The sequence below is a fragment of the Limulus polyphemus genome, unplaced genomic scaffold (genome assembly GCF_000517525.1).
Source record: "Limulus polyphemus unplaced genomic scaffold, Limulus_polyphemus-2.1.2 Scaffold92, whole genome shotgun sequence".
In the NCBI taxonomy this organism is placed as follows: Eukaryota; Metazoa; Arthropoda; class Merostomata; order Xiphosura; family Limulidae; genus Limulus; species Limulus polyphemus.
Genome location: NW_013665702.1, coordinates 1055035 through 1076442, shown reverse-complemented (window position 1 = coordinate 1076442; position 21408 = coordinate 1055035). Strand labels below are relative to the sequence as shown.

The 21408-nt window shown below is 33.8% G+C and overlaps 1 long non-coding RNA gene across 2 annotated transcripts in view; it reads right to left on the bottom strand.

Annotated features, from left to right (window-relative positions):
• LOC111088316 overlaps nt 1-21408 on the bottom strand; it is a 66324-nt gene that overhangs the window by 9553 nt on the left and 35363 nt on the right. Inside the window, exons 3-4 of one of the 2 annotated variants that reach the window (XR_002612866.1) lie at nt 9642-9774; nt 14-67 (exon numbers count right to left, since the gene is read on the bottom strand). This is a non-coding gene — a long non-coding RNA (uncharacterized LOC111088316). Of the gene's footprint in view, nt 1-13; nt 68-4846; nt 4929-9641; nt 9775-21408 lie in introns of those variants that run through there. The other variant, XR_002612867.1, reaches the window with a different exon arrangement.

Below are 21408 nucleotides of genomic sequence, written 5' to 3'. Positions count from 1 at the left end.
ACATGAAACTTACCTGGACCGCTTCAGGTAAGGCATCGTATAAGCAGAAGTCAGGAATTCAGCAAGCCTGAATTAAAATAGATGATATTACAGTTACTGCAGGAGTTCAATGTTAAGAACATAAATTAACACATTCTAATGAATGTTTGATCTTAAACAATATTATTCTAGTAAGTTTGTTGTATTCTTATGACCTTTCTTTTGATCAAAGATTCTCGTTAATTACTTAACTTTGTATTAAATCAATAACGAAGAATACTACACTTACCGTTTCGAGTGTTGGAAAGAAATCGTAAATAGTTTTATCTAAAACATGGGAGCTACGAAACGAGCAGAAGTGAGTTGCTTGACGTCTTTCTGCGACTACGTCAAACTTGTAGAAACGTTAACTTGCCTCTCCAATACAAACACAACCGTCAAGGTACGGCCAGTCAACTCTTTCGAAAACACGTCGCAAGTATGTATGAACCTGGGCACCAACACTACTATGAGTGGTGGATTGGGTTGGTGGCATGCCAGGTATTTATTAATATCAGTCACGACTGTGACGTGACAAGATCTAAGATGATGATGCATCTTTCGTGCCTGAGGTTTTGACTTCAAGTGAAATAACATTACATATCGTCACAGCATAATCCAAATACATAATAATAGAAATATAATATAATAGTAACAATTAGTTGGCTGAACTAACATTCATCGGGCATGCCAAACAGAAGACAAGCGTCTTTGACGTCAATTGATAAATTATTGTATAACACATAAAAGAAATATGTCCAAGTCCCATATCTTTTAAATTTTCCACCTTATGGATATTTTATTCAAATACTAAAACTTAAGGTATCTGTAAACGCTCATTTTCCAATATTTTAGGTATTTTATTTCAAGTATTCATATTGTGATATCCTGTGTTTTCTCATGGATATTTTATTGATCTTTTTTATCTTATCGTAATAAGGTATTATGGATATCTTATTTTAGATTGTCAGTTTATGGTACCTTTTCCTACAAGTCTCGTTTTCTATTTTGTAGTTATTCTATTTCAGATTGTGGTACTTGTGTTTTCTCATTTTCAAACTTATAATTATTTATTTAAAATATTCAGGTTATGATATTCAAGTCTTCTCATTTTCCATCCTATAGATATTTAATGTCAGATATTCAGCTTATGATATCCATGGCTTCTCATTTTCCCTCATTATAGACATCTTATTTCAGGTTGTAAGATTATAATATCTCCGTCTTCTCCGACCAATAATTCTAGTGTTCATGGTCATTAACATCGTGGCTGTTATTTTGGTATGAAATCTTCCGAGGTGAAGCCTCGGAAGATTACCGGGGGTGCTCAGAAGCTTTTTAGCTCCTCTTCTCCCTGCTCTTGGTGTAGGTAAAGGGCTGAACTTGGTGTTTGAGATAATTGAAGTGAAATGAAGCCCTGAAGTTCTCAAAACAAAAAACGGTCTTTGTAGGACTTATGGTCCTTCAGGGCAACGGGGAATCTAAAAATCCAATACCTATAATTAGATGTGAGGAGAAACGGGAGTTCCCCGAGAAAACTCACTTTCACTGATCAGGCGACAAACAGTCTACCTGACCAGTGCCTGTGTTTTGAAATAATAAGTAGCGTGAGAAATTTAAGTAACTTAGTGACGTGAGTAGTCATGATCGTAAAGGACAGTGAGCTTTTATATAAATTCACTGTATTTGAAATTTATAAACAGGTTAGTTTTATTGGAAGACATTACCTTACTATTTTTTGACCCATGAGTTTACCTGTGTCTCCCCAAACACACACACACATATACACTTACACACATTTCCTGTTTTTTCTCAACCAACCAGAAAGTTTCTCTAATCTCTTCTGTCAACTGTGTTTCAATACATGTTTACTATTTACCTCTTATTGGTTCCCACCCAACAGGAAGTTGCCTGTGAACCTCAATACGAACCCATCGTTTTTCCCTTTATTTGGTCCAGAAGAAAAGTGGTTCGTTTGAAACGTTAATCTCATTCTAAATTTCATATATCTATATTAACCATTTTCAAGATATTACTGTATATTAGCTGTATTCGTTAAATAATTTTCGTTATTAATATTACGGTTTTTCTTAACACCTGATAATAAAATATATACAACTCTTTTTAGAAACTACACCACATTTATCAGTTTCAAAACTACTTAATTTTGTGAGAGACATTTGTGTCTCAACGTGATGAATCACATCATCTAAAGTCAAAATTAAAACTTTAACCATCTGGTAATTTTGACGTTACAAGTACATTAATCTGAACAAATGACAAGATTGTCAAATTCTTTATAATCACTAAAATTTGCATTTTTAATAAATTGTTACCAAAAATGGGAAAATCAATATACTAGGAATGAATACCTTTTTCTGTTGAAATTCGTGCAGACACTTCCGGTGTTTCGGGTCGGAATATTAATCCTTTCTATTATGATGTTAATTCATTCAAATGATCTGCATAAAGCAACATTTTCATTTTGCTACAAGTACGGCATGCTTAAAGAATCTTCTCACGCTTTTTCAATTTTGAAATTCAATAGAAAATTTGCTTTGATTGTTAATTTTTACCATTTATAGTTTTATACCAGTTATTTAACTGACCTGAAATATTTGTATATGAGGGCATATTTTCTTTGAGAATTTGTTGTTGTTGTTTTAGCACAAAGCTACACAATGGGTTATGTGTGCTCTCTCTCTCTCCAGGGAACGTATGCTCATCTTATTCTCATTTTACATTCGTTTATATGTGATTGAAAACTTAAAAGGTCAAGTTATGTTTGCAAAACATAGCCTAGATCACTTTGTGTTGAGTTGAAATTTCAAACCTTCTGTGTTTTATCAATCTGAGCGATACATTTAGCGTTGGCTAAATGGAAATATCAGGAACCCCAAAGTTCATATATAGCCTTCCCTGCTTTAAAGCTGCTGATCAGAGGTAGGGAAACCAGTCAACAGTGCTCGCCGATTGTACAGCTGCTCTTAACTGAGTAGAGGATTGATCGTCCATTTTATAATGCACTCTTAGCTGAAAATGAGGACTTTTTGCAACGGTATATCGCAAGCTCGAACCTTGGACATTCCGATACGCAGTCCGGTACGCTAACTAGTGGACCACGCCCGGTATATATATAATGTAAATACAAGTATAAGCTATTTTTAAAAGTTGTTTACCTTATATATATGCATTAACCATTATATTATCCAATCCAGTTTTGAAAAACTGTCAGATAAATTAATCAGTTTCGACTGATAAATTACTTTAATTAAATTCAATATTGTTTTTACTAGGCTCAGCATTTTAATGAAACTTCTTCCATTCGAAATGCAAGAAATAAACTAGAGGAGTTATTAAATATAGATTCAAAAACAAAATCTGGTTGTCAAAACAGATAAAACAGATTTCGCAGTGCTTATTTATCATCTTGAATTAGTTGTGTTATCTTGCGTGATGTGGATAATGAACGTAACACAAGCGCCATGGAGCAAACAATACTTTTAACTGCATGAGAGGGTAGTAAAATCAGTGAATAAACAAAGGATGGGTTCTCATAAGGGCTGTTTTAGGCACTATTATGAATTCCAATCACTGTACTACACAGGACACATGATAGCCTGACATATACCGACTACAAGACCCACCTTTGTTTTCTTTATCAGGGTGTTATAAATGAAGAAATTAGAGGAAGAAACACATACATGAAAACATAACATTATTTGTGTAACCCACAAAAAACACGACTGTAGCGAGGATCAAGCACAGATGTGGTATGAAAGAGTATGTAGAGATGTGAAATATTCAAATCCACGATGTCCATGTTATGTTGTCACTGGAATATTAATCATCGGTATCATAAGGACAACTAGTCCACCCTGCGTCAGTGATGTGATCTTGAAAGTGTCCAGAAACACTGCAAGTATCGATGGATCGATGTCACATTTTGCATATCAAGACATGTCTGCCGGTCAGTCTTGAAAAACAGAGTATGAATATTAGATGTCACAGTAGTATGAATGTCAGAGTGTATGTGATGCCAGAGATGTCACACTGTATGTGAATATTAGATGTAACAGTTGCTGAGTTTTCAGCATCAGAGACGATATATTTACTGTCTCTACGCTACGAGGACATATAACGCTCATTTTCATATATGTCCCATTATACATACTGCGCAAATGTTATGATGGTACGTGCATGTGCTCGATGTAGTCTAGTCCGTTTGTGTGTAAATGTGTGAATTTTTGGCGGAAATCGTTATAATACTCATAATATGCACCCTGCATCGATAGACACGTTACACAAATCCTTATATTGACTTGCTGGGAGGTAAGGCTGTACTGGGACTACTAAAAGCGCCACTTGCTGTTTCTTTTCTCAGTACTTTATTGTTCACTAGATTTCAGAGCTAAAAACGGATATTATGGGGACCCGTCCTTTGATCAGTACCCTCGCATACTTACGTTATTCTGGGCCATTGTGTATGTGTGCGTATAATTCTAATAACTCATGAGCGAAAATAATGAAGAATGTACAAAAATATGTGAACCACATTATATCTGCTACATTCAGTGCCAATGAGTCTCTTCGTCCAATAACAGGGGTCATTAAACCAGCTGGGATATGAGAGATACAGTAGTGGTTGAATCAATATTTATATCATCAGATTGCACGAACGACAACTATGATGACGTGTACAAGATTAAGTTGACGAAGAGTATTTTTGATCAATTTTATATGAGCCATTTTCAAATAACAATTGGAATAAAGGTTAATAACATGAAGTTTATTCTTAACACAAATTACTTATTACTATATATTTTTATCTGAATTATTTTTAGTTAATCTTCCAGATGGCTTGGGAAACCAGCAAGTTAGTCCAATTGTTCCAGAAGCGGGTAGAGGAACTATAAAGTCAATAGAAGAAGACTACATAAGTAATTCTAAGAGCCTATGAGTGAAAGTAGTAGTCACGTGACCTGATATTAAATGGATTGTTTATTTGTTTGTTAGATTTCATGCAAAGCTTTACTAGACGTCTCTAATTCTGAAGTAATACATTAAGGAGAAGGCAGATAGTCAACAACACCCACCGACAACTCATGGGCTATTTTTCTCAGACCAAGCAGTTGGATTTGACCTTCACTCTTGTAACGCATCCACGGCCACAAAGTGGAGAGTGCGGTATGTTTTTAAGGTGGTAATAGAGCGCAAACCACAGAGCCTCAGCTCCACTGTCTGACACGTCACCCAGTGAGATACGCCTGGGCCATTAAATGACACTACTATGTAGAAAAGTTGTTGTCCTGATAAGTAAATATCATCGAACACTCTGCTAACCAAAGTGTTAAAGTCCTGAGAGGAAGGAACAGGGTGGGGCAGGAAACCATAATGAAATGTCACGAAAGTAAAAATTTGACTGCGTAAATTACCACTTTCTACGCATGCGCATTACAAACATTACATTTAATTGATTGGTTGCTTTTTAGTGCAAAGCTACACAGTGATGTAGCTGCGCTGTCCCCACGGGGAACCGAACCTCGGATTTGCGTTGAAAGTTCTCAAACTTATCTTTGACCCACCAAAGGACAAATATTACAAAGGATGTGTTTTGAAATAACTTAATATTAATTACATAATGTAACGTAATAAGTGTAAAATTTTAATTTTTGTTATGTTGAAAACGAACTCACACAAATATCATACTTCTAAAACAAATGTTTTCATCGCGCTTTCTCATGGTTTATTATCATTTGCGATACAAGCCTAAAAATAAACTACGATACGATACAAAATTACAAACGTGAAGCGGTAGCTTGTTGCCCACCAATGAAAATGCAAGGTAAGGAAACGATTTTATTTATATATAAGTATTGTACGCGTTTTAATTCATACAGACGGAAAATTTATTAAATTCATAACCGTGTATATAATAGCTGGACTACAATGAGTGCACAAAATACACAAATTTGCAAGAATCAGCCGCATGATTTACAATTAATATAACAGTGACATTACTTGACCGCCAGATAATATTGATAGCGAATAACGTCGTTCGGTAACAAAAATACCCAAAAGAAGCGTTAAAAAAATTTTCTAGCCAAATTATTGGTGGGTTCAAGTCTACATTGGCCCCACGAGTTCCACTGTCTTTGAGGAAACAATATAAACCAGTTGTCATGTAATTTATACGTTTAGTATTTTACCTTTTTTTTATGCCTTCTTGTGTCCATTCGTTCCTCAACTATTTAGCCAAATATTAATAAAACCGAAGTTATTTAAACTACCAGCATTTTGCTTAGTATATGTAGAGTGAATAAACTTGTAAGTTTGTGTCTAAAATCGATATCTCTGCGGCACGAAGTTCTTGGGAAAAAATATCAGTAAAACTATGGGAAATTTTTGGCTGAAGAACATTATTAGAAAGACAGATACTCATTGAGTACATAAAGTAGATTACTTTTTATGATAATGATCTGTTGCTGTTAATATAGGAATCCTACAGCGTTTACAGTGAGGAAGAATACAGAAAGGAAGAAAATTGAAAGTTTTTAATGATCGCAAATCTAGCTGGATGTCGGGGAATGTAGCGAACCAGTAATAATCCTTGTTTTTGGCAACACTATGAAATTTAATGATTACAACTGACAAAACTCATAAGAAATACAAAAAAAAAGTCTCAGGGGACATAACTATATGTGTGAGGGCTTCTGCGTGCGTGGTAGACTAACAAGAAGAATGAGATTGGTTTGTTGTGAATTTCGCGCATAGGTACACGAGGGCTATCTGCGCTAGTCATCCCTAATTTAACAGTGATATGCTAGAGGGAAGGCAGCTAGTCAACTACACCCACTGTCAACTCTTGGGATAATTTTTACCAACGAATAGTGGAATTGACCGTAACATTATAACGCCCTCATGGCTGAAAGGGAGAGCATGTTTGGTGTAACGGGGATTCGAACCCGCGACCCGCAGTTTACGAGTCAAGTGCCATAACCACACATAGGCCATGCCAAGCCACAAGAATGAGGCAGTAAACAATATTTTACTATAAACAGTATATTATTCAAAAATAAGGGTATTAATACACAGGAAAAGTATTAGTTATTTCTATATTTAAACAAATTAATATTTCGAAATACGAAACAACAAACAAATAACTATTATACCTTCTTTGTCATTTGCCGTGGACAGTGTAATTGACCATATTACAAAAAGACAAGTAAGAAACTTTGATGTCATTTTGTACAGCAAGTATAGCTGATAAATTTAGAGGAGGACAGACAACTATCTTCGGTATTATTTCCTACCGGCAATGTAAGTTATCAAACAACAAAAGGTAACACAACTACCTTTAATTCATTTGCTGCTGGTAGAGTAACTAATGAAACTACAAACAAATACCTTCAATGTCATTTTTGTTTATAGTGTAACTGATCAAAATAAAAAAAAGGACAAAGAACTATCTTAGGGGTAATTTTTTTGTTGGTAGTATAATTATTGAAACTACAAAAGGGCAAACAATTAACTTTGATGTAATTTTCTGCTGGTAGTAACTGATCAAACTAAAAAACAACAACAAGATAAATGTGTATCTTTGGTGTTATTTTCTTCTGAGTATAGTTGATCAAACTGTCTTCGATGTCATTTTTTGTTTGTAGTGCAACTGAAGAAACTACATAAGTACAAAACTACCTTGTGTTTCAGTTTGCTGCTGGAAGTGTAATTAATGAAAGTACAAAAGGACAAACAACAAGTTTCAGTGTTGTTTTCTGCTGGTAGGAAAAGGATCTAATTACTAAAGAACAAAACTATCTTTTGTGTCATTTTCTACTAGTAGTACACCTGATCAAACTACAAAAAAAAACTATCTTCGGTGTAATTTTCTGCTGGTATAATGAAACTACAAAAGGACAAGCAAACTACTTCAGTCATTATCTGCTGGTAATAACTGATCAATTTACAAAACAACAATACTATTTTCTGCGTCACTTTCTACTGTTGGTGTATCTGATGAAACTAAAAAAGGATAAACAACGATATTCGATGTAATTTCATGCTGGAAATGTGGCTGATGAAACTATAAAGGAACAAACAACCACCTTCTATATCATTTTCTGTGACAAGCATTTATTTCCTACGACAATCTATGTTATTTTTGCTGCGTATCTATAATAATAAAAGGATATGTCTGTGGGTCTGTATGTGTGTGTGTGACCGCCATAGCTCCAAGAGGAAAGAATATAGAAACCTGAAATTTTGCACCCATAATAAGTGGACCATGTGGGTGTGCATCTGGGTATTATTGCTATTTCACGTGCGTGTGCGCATGCACGTGAGCGTCTTCTTATGTGGCAAGCTAGCGAAAAACCATATAGTAAAGTACTGTGACTGCGATAACTTCAAGAGAAAAGAACCTAGAAACCTAAAATTTTGCACACATACTATGTGGATTCTGAGTGTGTGTGTACCTGTGTATTATTTCTTATTTTATCCGAGTGCGTGCACACATTCGCATCTTTTTAATGAGGTAAGCTAGCGAAAAACCACATAGAAAAGAAATGGTTTCTTATATTACAAAATACTAAGTGGACCCTGAAAGTGTGCACCTGAGAATTATAATTTATCTTATCCACGTGCGCGCGCACATCTTTTTAATGAGGCAAGCTAGCGAAAAATCACATAAAATAGAAGTGTTTCTATGTTTCTGTGAAATAAAAATGTTTAAAATATTTTGACTGTTTCTCTATGCTTAAATAAGTTCAGAATACACACTGGCATAGTCATCTAGAATATATCAACTTACTAACACAAGCGAAACAGGGTACTTTCGTTAGTCTATAATAATAAAAGAGCGTGTCTATTTGTCTATGTACGTGTGACCACCATAGCTCTAAGGGGAAAGAACCTAGAAACCTTAAATTTTGTACACATACTAAGTGGACTCCGAGGGTGTGAACCTGGGTATTATTACTTATCCACGTGCGTGCGCGCATCGGATTGTTATTATGAGTCAAACTAGGAAAAAAAACACCTAGAAAAGAATATGTGACCGCCATAACTCCAAGGGGAAAGAGCCTAGAAATCTGAAATTTTGCCCCCATACTAAGCGGATCCTGAGGATGTGCATCTGGGTATTACTTATCTTATCCACGTGTGCATGCGCATCTTTTTAATAATGCAAGCTAGCCAAAAAACCACATTAAAAGAAGTTGTTCCTTATATAATAACTTCTAATACATAGAAAAGCCAGTGTTTTGGTAACAATGCGTTCCAACAATGGCTTTTATGTAATGTAGCTTAGCAACAAAAGCATATAGCTTATAATTTTATGCTAAAGTGGGTTCAGAATATACATACACTGATATAAGTCATCTAGCATATATCAACCTAATAGCCCGAGCGAAGCCGAAGCCGGGTACTTCACTAGTAGCTAATAAATTTAGAAAAATATAAACAACTACCTTTGTTTATTTTTGAGGGTAGTTTAATTAAAGAAACTGAAAAACCAAACAAAAAGCTAACAGATAAATTTACAAAATGACAAACAACTATCTTCAGTGTAGTTTTCTGATGGTATAGTAACTAATGAAACTACAGAAATACAAACAAGTACATACCTTCAATAACATTTTCTGCAAGTAATGTAGCTGATAAAAATTCCGTGTCATTTTTGTTGGTAGCGTAATGAAACTACAGAAAAGAAGTAAATAACTTTGGAGTCATTTTCTGCTGGTAGAGTAGCTGATGAACCTAGGAAAGAACAAACAATTAATATCGGTGCCATTTTCTGCTGGTAAAAAGTTATCAAAGTGCAATAGGTCAAACACCTATCTTTAGTGTCATTTTCTGCTGATAGAGTAGCTGATGAACCTAGGAAAGAACAAACAATTAATATCGGTGTTAGTTACACTACCAGCACAAAATGACATTGAAGTTAGTTGTAATTTATATAGTTTAATCAGAGAAACTGTTTGTAGAAAATGACACTAAAGATAGGTGTTTGACCTATTGCACTTTGATAACTTTTTACCAGCAGAAAATGGCATTGTAATAAATTGTTTGTTCTTTCCTAGGTTCGTCAGCTACTCTACCAGCAGAAAATGACACTAAAGATAGGTGTTTGACCTATTGCACTTTGATAACTTTTTACCAGCAGAAAATGATGGTTAACTATAAAGTAGCTATGAGTTTCACTTGGAAGCCGGCTTTATGTCTAGGAACAAAGGCAATAACATTTGAACATGGTTAATCCAAGCTTTGTACAACAATATATTTAAATACATTGCCTGAAAGTCCGTCTATACAGTATTGAACGTTCTACATATCAACCTCTATGTTGAATGAGCGACTGAATCAGCATGGTATCCTTTATAAATATACACTATGTACGGTACATAACTATTACGATATTTAGATAACCAGTATGGAGTATCGTTTTGGAGGTAATACGTATTGAGTATATATATCTATAATCAGTACAGGGTAAATAAGTTGTAGTCAGTTATTTCTGTCTGTGTTACAGTTTCTTTCTGATAGTAAATATTGTGATCCGCCTTCTCACCACCCTGTATGTATACTATGTATGGGCTATACTGCAAGGCGGATAACCAGTTTGGGAATAACATGAGGTAGTTAATCACTATAGGGTATACTAGGGGATGTAGATAGCCAATATGGGGTATACTGTAAGGCGGATAACCAGTGTGAAGTTTAATATGTAAGGTAGATAAGTGTTCTCTAAGATTGATGATAAATTTCTTTATTTTTGTAACTTGTGGTAGATGAGCTGTTAAGCCACATTTTCCTTGGTTCAATTTAATTTTAGAATTCCACAAAAAATATACACACATTTTTTTAATACCAGAAATACATGTACGTACGTATGCAAGTTTTGATTACCAGCAAACCTGGCTCTATTTCACATCCAAGTTCTACGATAAAACCTTCGTATAAGGCTGTATACACTGTAGGAATCTACAAATAAACAAATCTGGGTACCTGTAATAAGGAACCGTAAAATATCTTTAGAAAATGATATATATATCAGAAAACCAGAATATGCCAGTAATATCTCTGTGTGTTAACCAAAACTATCAGAAGTGATTTAGAGATAGTAATCAAAAAACAAATAAAGATGAAAATTGATTAATAACTCCAAGCTGCTGGTGAGTCAAGGCATCTGCTTTCATTCACGCGATTTTCTTGCATTAACTAAAAAAAAAGTGTTGTTATATTTAATAAACTTATTCTAAGTAAATTGACGATTTCTCTTATATGCTAGAAACCAGGAACCAACGTGCACAAAGTTGAAGTGGAACCCTCGTTATTTCAAATCTCATGCATATTTAAGACTTAATTTAACTTCAGGTAAGTTATTATGATCCACATGAGTAAGGAAAGAAAATGTCTAATATTTATATTAAAACTAATTTCCCTGACGTACGCCTTTTTATTTTCCATTTAATAATGCCATTTTCTTTGTACGCCATGGAGTTACAAGAAGCTAAGTTAATATATAGTTTAAACAAAATACAGTAAAAGAATACGACCAGAAGGCTTACATTGTCCACCGTTTAATAACATATTACCATAAAGTAAATAAACATAAGTCATTTCATCACAATAAGCCGGAATAAGATAAATACTTAAGAAAAGGTACAGTAATGTGCTAACACAAGTACAGAACTGTGAAAAGATGTAATGAAAGAATAGGGCTACAATTCAACACCATACTGTAATCACACCTACATGTTTTTAAAGAACACACACATGTTTGATGGCAAATTTGACATTTAACGGAAAGAGAATGTAACACAACATGAAATCCCTACTCGGTGTCTGAAAATTAAAAACAAAACAAAGGGAGTTGCCGTTTATTACATATCTTTATAGACTATGAAACATTTGTTTTTCTTTGAAACACACAAATGAATATATATATATGATATTTATGCATATTCATAGGGTTAACATACACGGGAAGGTTGCCTCTCATTATAACAACAATATTGAGTCACAGTGTATGTTGTTCAACACATGCAATCATCCTTCGTCCGCCTACTTTTGAAAGTAATGCTACTGTGTGTGTGTGTGTGTGTGTGTGCGTGTCTTTGTATGTATATATTAACTGGTATACTTGGATTTTCGTTTCTTGTTTGATTGTTTGTTTGTGTTACTTAAAGCAAAACCACTCTGGATTATATGTTGTGTCTACCGCGGTTTTAGCTTTGCAAGTCCGTAAACTTATTGCTGTCACACTGGAGGACTTGTTTCAAACTTAAGTGTAGTGGTTTGATGTAAATGTTTTTTTTCTGGCGTAGGCAACGTTAGTGATGAACATGATACAAAGTGATATTTATCTTAAACTTAGATCGTTAATTTTTGACTACAATATGAAATGGCAAGTTAAACAAAAACTCTCCTAAACGTAATAAACAATTAACTACTAAAATGGTTGATAAAGTAAAAAAAATAATAATAACAATAAATATATGTTTGAAGATGGTTCGAGACATAACTTACGATACTTGAATTGAAGAGTACTAGTCGTATAAAAAATATCGCACCACTAATTATCATTGGACATATGCATTTTTAAAACGCCACCCAACGACTGGAACTTTGTACCACTTTTAATGTAGAGACAAATGAGGTTAATCATAAAAACTACTTTATCAAAACTATTTGCCAAGAAAAACACGTGATTCGCTCATTATGAGAAATCTGAGGAGAAATACAGCAAAGCAAAAATTGCCCTTTGGCGTGTAAATACTAGTGGACGTATTATATTTGTGTATATGCGTGAGTACTCCTACATGACAGCACATCGGAAACCCTCATTTTCTGTTTTTCATACAGAGGCTAGATTTTTGGCATGCAAACAAACAGACTAACAAACTGAGACACTATTCTACAGACTAGCTTTCACACAGATATAGACAGACAGACAAACACAACCACCCGCCCACAAACTAGCTTTCGGACAAATACAGACTGACAAACAAGCCTATCACGCAGACAAACCCGTCCTTCTATAGACTAGCTTTCAAGCAGACAGACAAACAGACAGATGTATTCATTCATATAACAGATTCTGAATATTCAATTTCTTAAAGAAAAACTAGTTTCACTCCGAGGTTTGCGGGTAGTAAATTCTACCATTTTGTGGACAAGGTATTCGTATTTAGAATTTCCACTTTGTCCCCCCCCCCCAAGAAAAAAAGGAGTCCTTTCGAAACTGCTCGTATTATAAGGTTTCGTATTTTTATACTTAGAATAGTTGATGCATTTGATTAAATACACCTATCCATCCTGGACCATTTAAATCAGTAGTATCAATAGATAATCTGTGGCTTAATGTTTAAAGTCGATGAAATCAAATGTGTTAACATTCACACAATGGTCTCTTTGTAAAACGGTCCGGGCATGGACTAGTTATTAGCATAGCTAGACTACGAATCTGTTATTTGGGGCGTGGTTACGTTGTTGCACTGTAAGAACATCTCACTATGTCACACAATAGTAGTCAATAGCTGGCGGTAAGTGCTTTGACTAAATGCTTTTTCTTTAGTCTATGCTCTTTGCATAGAAAAAACATGGTAAAATTGTTGTGTTTAAATAAATATAATATACGATTGATTTACTGGTTATTTTACAATATCATCAAAAGAACGAATTCAAAGCCCAAAAGTTCCCCAGTGGGTCAGAAGTAAGTCTCAGGACTTACAACCCTAAAATCCAGGGTTCGATTCCCAGTGGTGGATAGAGCACAGATAGTTTATAGTGTAGCTTTGCATACAAACTAACAACAACAACAACACAATAATGCTGAAACAAAACAAAAAGATTGACATCACGAGAAATGGATTAAGAAAATTGATATTCTTTTTACAGAAGAAAAAAAAATACAATTCCGATTTCATGAATTTAACAATAACGTTGCAAAATTGTCAGTGAACTTTAGAAATTTGCAATAACGATCTGTAATTAAAAACAAACTGAAAATATATTCATTTCTTGAATAAAACTAAGTTATAGAAATCTCTATACGTTGAAACATACAAATAACATTTTAAATCTCGGGATCCAAATTCATTTTAAATATATAAAATCATTCTTTTAGAAAAATTATATTTCTGTTTAGATGAACTCTAATGAAATCTGTACAACGTTATTGCTTTCTTATACTTGTCCAATGTCAAGATGACTGTACGAAGAGAGTACTTATAATAAAGCTCCCTTTAGTTTTTTAATCTCCAAATACTCTCAATATTTCGAATTGTTTTATTTTTTAATATTTTCATTTATCAGGAAAAAACTGAATATAATGTTTTTATAAACTATAATTAGTTAGTAATACATTGTTATTACTTTGGGTTGATATCGTACGGTATACGATAAATTACGTGATCGCACATATTTTTTTCTATTCAACGTCAAATTACTTTCTCTAAAAATATAGTTGAAACCACAGAAAGTTAGATTAAATTGTGCCTACTTATGATTGCGAAATAAAGTTTTAATAGCATGAACCACGCAATTTTTCTCAGACAAGCTAGAAATAAGGTATTCTTATTCACAATGTTTTCTAGAAGAATCTTTTTTTTTAAAGTCATAGAGAAAATAAAACTTAGCATAAGTTTTAGTTTTATTAACTGTGTGTTTAAACCAATCAGTATATTTAAATATTACACGAACTAGAATTCACACACAACGAAACGTACACCAGAGCCTTTCGCAATAAGAGACCATTACTATTAGTTGCTAGACAAATTTGTTCTATAGCAGAATGAATAGGACCACATACGCACACCAATATGTAGCACGGTTCAAAACTTATGATTATTCATTTTCTTTTGCGAAATGAATAGGATTATACTCACACACTAATATACATCATTGTTCAAACTTATGATTATTCATTTTCTCTTGCGGAATGAATAGGATTATACACACACATAATCCTATTCATTCCGTTGAAGGAAATGAATAATCATAAGTTTGAACAGTGATGTATATTAGTATAATCCTATTCATTCCGCAAGAGAAAATGAATAATCATAAGTTTGAACAATGATGTATATTAGTGTGTGTGTGTATAATCCTTTCATTCCGCAAGAGAAAATGAATAATCATAAGTTTGAACAATGATGTATATTAGTGTGTGTGTGTACACACACACACACTAATATACATCACTGTTCAAACTTATGATTATTAATTTCCTTTCACGGAATGAATAGAACCAAACACATGTAACTATAATTTATTGTTTAAAACTTATGACTAGTCATTTACTCACAAAATAACAAAGGTTACACACAAACACAAATCAATGTTTCAAAACTTGTGTTAGTATCGTCAATTTTCTCATAATAAATACAACAAATCTAGTTTTTCGTGTAATATACATGGCATTAGCACAAATAATTACACAAAAGATAAAGAAAACAAACCAGTTTCATTTAAATGTTATTCCGTGAGATTAACAAAATATTTATTTCAACGTAGCTAACTAACCTCGTAAGTTTTCAAACTAAAACAACAATATAGAAACAACACGATAAACAAACAACTACAATAGCAAGTAGTATCGCACATAATAAAAAACATCTAAATACATCACCATGAAGCACAGCACCACACAACATTTTAAGGAAACAAATATATGATACATGTAAACAAACACCCAACTCAAGCATCTTCAAGGATCAAATACAATACACACCCAGCTACAGTACCGTGAAGTACCACACACAATAAATATTAACACCCAACTATAATACCATGAAGTGCCATACACTCCCATCTATAGTACCATGACGAACCACACAGTATATATAATAATAAAACTCACATACGATACATATATAAATAAACAACCACAGTACCACGAAAGACCACACACAAAACACACCCAATTAGCCTCAATATACAATACACAATAAGTACACAATAAAAGTACCATGAAATTCACAAACAACCATCCAACTAAGGTACCCTGAAGGATCATACAAAGTACAGATTCAACTAAGTACCAATAATCACCCAACTGAATACTAAGAAACACCAAATTGCAGTACCATAAAGTACCACTATGCATATAAATAAACGACTACGGTACCATAAACTACCACACAATCATTATAACCACCCAACTATAGTAGCATGAAATACCACACAAAATACATATAGATATGCAACTACAGTATCATGAAGTATCACACACAATAAATATATACAGCAAACTACAGCACAATGAAGTACCACACAATATACATGTAAACACCCAGAAGGACACAAATAACGAGACCTTAAAATTACTGTCCGGCACTCTAACCATTACCCTTCACCCAGCCCTAGTGATAGCTGATTATTAGTAAAGCTTGTTGTCACCTTACCACCTACTGTAGTAAAAATGTTTTTTACGTTTTTTTTAATATATACGAATTCACAAGTGAAATCATCCAAACTTAAAGATGCTATCACCGTATTCACTTCCTCTGGCAATAATTTCTCATTAGAAAATATTCAACACCTTGTATGAGCTGTATTAGCATTTCTAATTATAATACAGTTAGGGAGAAAAACCGAAAACTGAATTCATTTTACTCTTCAGCAGCAGCTGGAAAATAACGTCTAACCAGCGATTTGTGAGATCAAAAGGTTTTTATTTAGTTTTTAGAAAAAAAAAGAGCTTTAATTGAAAGAAACGTTTTCTTTTTTTAATTGCACTTATACTAGCGATTAAATAGAAGCTTTGAAGGGCTTTCTAATTATTAATCTTTCACAGTTTAACTTCACTATAAGTACAGCACCGTATCTATTCGGGCGTAGTGGTTCAGTTATAAATGACACACTAATTCCATATAGGATTCGCATATTCCTCAAAGAAACTGCGCCGAACGTTTCCATGTTACAGTGTTATTATCCTTGGATTCATCTTCAGCATTTTTTTTTTTTAGTTGAGATTGTCTCGTTTGTTTTCGTTAACTACTCGAGGAAACGTCTACATTGACTATATCCTGCTCTGTAACAGTCAAGAACATTGCACCTGTACAAGCACTTCTCGTGAAAAGGATTTTGATGAGATAAAACTAACAGCAGTTGTTGTTATACTTAGTAAGAAACAGAAAAACATATTGGTTTCGTTTTAAACTCTAAATATATCAGACTGCTATGCTTTGTGTACTCCATGCTTAATCAGATGAAAATCCATTTAATAAACAACAACTAAAACAATGAAATTTTAAAATGTCAGTTTTATTGACCTGCAATTTCAGTTACTTTGTTTTGATTGATTTAATTCAATTTCAAGTATTAAACAACTTTAATTTTATACAATACAAGGGAGTCAGAACCATTAACTTTCAACAAGGAACATTGGTTTTTTCGTTTGCATTAATAAGAAGATCTGGTTTATTGACTTCATCTAACATCAAGGAAATTTGTTTTCTACTTTCAACAAGAGGACTGTTTTGTCTTCTACTTTCAACAAGAAGCACTGGTATATCTTAACTTTCGAGAAAAAGCATTGGTATGTCTTAACTTTCAACAAAAAGTACTAGTATGTCTTAACTTTTCAACAAAAAGCACTGATATGTCTTAACTTTCAACATAAAGTACTAGTATGTCTCAACTTTTAACAAAAAGCACTGATATGTCTTAACTTTCAACAAAAAGTACTGGTATGTCTTAACTTTCACTAAAAAGCATTGCTATGTCTTAACTTTCAAGAAAAAAGCACTAGTGTGTCTCAACTTTTAACAAAAAGCCCTAGTGTGTCTTAACTTTTAACAAAAAGCACTGATATGTCTTAACTTTCAACAAAAACCACTAGTATGTCTTAACTTTCAACAAAAAGCACTGGTATGTTTTAACTTTCAACAAAGAGCATTGGCTTGACGACTAATTTTAACAAAGAGTACGAGTTTGTCTTCTACGTTTAATAATAAGCAGTGGTTTTTCCTCTACTTTTAACGAGCACGCGTTTGCCTTCTACTTTTATTTATTTTTAATAAGAAGCTCTTGTCTGCCGCCTACTTTTAACAAGCACTGGTTTTCCATCCAAACTCCAGTGTGATTAGTGTTGTCACATCAAAAGTGTTTCAGTGCACTACCGCTCAATCGAAAGTTTTGAATTTCCTTCCAAACTCACAGCGTAATGTCTGACTATTTACACTACTGCCTCAAGCAGGCGTTGTATTATATTTGAAAGCTTGTAGTGTAATGGGAATAACTAGCAAGCTCAGATGATGAATGATCAATGGAACACTGGATATAACGTTGTGACAGTAATTATTAATAACTTCTAATCAAACAAGCAACAAAGCTAAAAGCTAAAAATTAACTCGATAAATAATACAGCTAAGGCGTTACAGATCAAAGTGAACTGCTGGGACATTGAGACGTTGAATGTTTACTGTTTAAGAGTGTTTGTTTCGGACAAAACTACACAAAGACTATCTATCTGCGAATAGCCGTCTTTAATTTTGAAATGATAGACTAGAGGGAGGGAAACTAGTCAACAGCACCCACCGCTAAATCTTGGGCTACTCTAATCGAACATTAGGATTCGATCGTCATTCTTATAACGGTCCTATGGATTCATAGTTGGGCACACTACTACTAAGCCACGCCCACCCCACTTAATGATCACACGTTAAGTCAAAACTAAATACGGTCTTCATACACAAACCGATAGTCTCTATTGAATTAATATAAAACTTAAAAAAAGCAATTCGACTCGACTGTTTGAACATCTGTGTTTTCAAACTTATCCTTTGTTTTACCTTCACTTAGGCAAAAAAGAAAAAAGACGAATTATATTTAGAGAATAATGAGGACTATGTTTGCATGCAATCCTTTCTACGTACATTGATTGTGTTTGAAACACTCGCTATTTTATTTGATTACCCACGTTTTCTCGAATCACTCTTCACGGAAGGTCATGCTAAAATATGTCTCTCATCATTTGATATTCATGTCATTATCAAAATAGTTGAATAAAAAAGTAAATAAACAAGAGAAGATTCTTTGGAGTAACATAAGTCATTTGCGCGCGCGCGAGCGCGTGCCTCAGCTGAAAGTTGAAGTAGACTTCACCACGCCACTATTGACTTTACAAAGTTATATATATATTTTTTCACCGAAAAGAAAACAACAAAAAAAAGGCTCTTTTCAAACCTCAGTGTAATGATCTTGCATGTTCGTTAGAAGATACAATTAGTTAATAGTAGATAAGTTTTGATTGACGACTTGCTTGGATAGTTTGAACTGGTGACGCAATTTCTATACACTTGCGTGAACTTTGTTCATGTTCTATTATAATGTACATTGTCCCTCACCCCAGAATTATTAATCACTCATATCTAATGAAATATTAAAAAACAAAAACAAAAAACTGTTATACACTTTACTTTTATTGATGAAAAATGGGTATTTATTTGTGCTTAGTACACTGTAATTCCACTTTCTTGATGATGTTTGTCGTCCTTGTGTTTATATATACGTATAAAATGTGCTATATAGTTAGGTGGTAGACAGAAATTAATGAAGTACCATTTATGGCGTTAATTACATTACACTAATACGGGGGGATGATCTCAGAACATATAAGAATTCTGGCATAATTGATTAAGCTTTATATAGCTCACTGTTTTGCCAATTACCGACGAAAGTACACAAACTATCAGTGAAATAATTTCTTTTCAATGTATCTACTCTAACTAAACGATACGGCCATTGTAATTTTCTATTTGCTTTTTATTTTCCTGGCACGATTATCTTTTATTTGGGACCATAACAGTTCAAAGGTTGGCCCAATGTAAATGACTTTGGTAATGACTGTTTCTACTATCTACTACAAGCTTGAGATTAAAGGAATCTAGATCAGTTAAAATATTAATATATGAAAAACGTATTTGGTGAGAAGCATCAAAACATGCTCCGTACTTTGGGATCGTGAGTGTTCCATAAGACACGTTATCATACTTCACGTCCCACGTGTTAGCATTACTTAGAATAATATTTTCTTTTTTTACTCTAGCCATACATTCAATAATAACCAGTATCGTCATTTACTCTGATGAATGGACTTCATACAGTCACCCAAATGTTGATAAATAAGTAATAATTACCACACGGATGGTTCGTGTCAATCTGATTAATTATGGTAGAATTTGCAATATTCGACCGATTAATCTTCTTGACTACCTCAATAATTATATGTAATATATAAATACGGAATTAAATTACCTCAACGTAATAAGAAACAAAGACTCGGAAAAGTTTGGTACATTCACCAGGACACGTGATTGCAGTATTATGAAAACCAATTTATGCCTGTGAAAAGGTGCGTATCGCCATTCGGAAATAATTGTAAGCAGAAACTTATCGGTGGAATAAAACTACAGAAATCCCTATTACATAATGAGTCGTGTGACTCTCAACAAACCGCTAAACCCAAAAGTGGCGCTAGACCTACCCACTCCTAATAATAAGCTTACTACACGAATATATAAAGTGATTCAAAATGTAATTGTTACCTTACTGAAGTGTTGGTGCGCAGTATTGTAATTTCAGTTTTAATGACAGTTCAAGTAGTGGATAAAACTTTTCATGAAATTGTTGGTTACAAGATTTCTCAGGAAATAACTGCCTTCTCACGTGCCCGGAAATACTTGGCATTACCAACGAAGGTTCAGAATCCGGTAAAAAACATAATTTTGAAGTTCTTCGATGAAAAGCTGCTACCTATTATAGAAATTCCATAGAATTTTTATTCTAACATTTACCCTTAGAAGACGTTCAAGTAAACAAACAAGCACGGATCTGAATAATGGTTTCGTGCAGTATAAGCTATTGCGAAACACGGCCTTAGGTAACACGTTTCTTTATGCCAAAGCTAAAAAATTAATGCCAGTTCTCTTAAAAATGCGACCCCTTTGTGCTTCAGTAGTAAGTCTGAGGGCTTATAATGATAAAATGGAGTTTTGATATCCGCGCTGGGCACAACACAGATAGCCCATTGTGTAGCTTTATGCTTAACAACATTCAAACTTAACAATGACATACAAAATGAGTTTTGGTGTATTGCAAACCCGTTTTACTTGCTATACAATTGCACTTTTCCACGTTTCAAGGGCGATACTAATAAATACTAGGCTTCTTATAGGTTGATATCAAATTTGGCATAACATTTAACCAGTTCGTATTGATACATTGAATATTAAACAACACTTATCCTCTTCTTATTGTTCGTATTAAGCATGGTACAACATTCATCCGCTTCATATTGGTTCGTATTAAGCATGGTACAACATTCATCCGCTTCATATTGGTTCGTATTAAATAACGTGGAACACTTACCAGTGATAAGTCTCT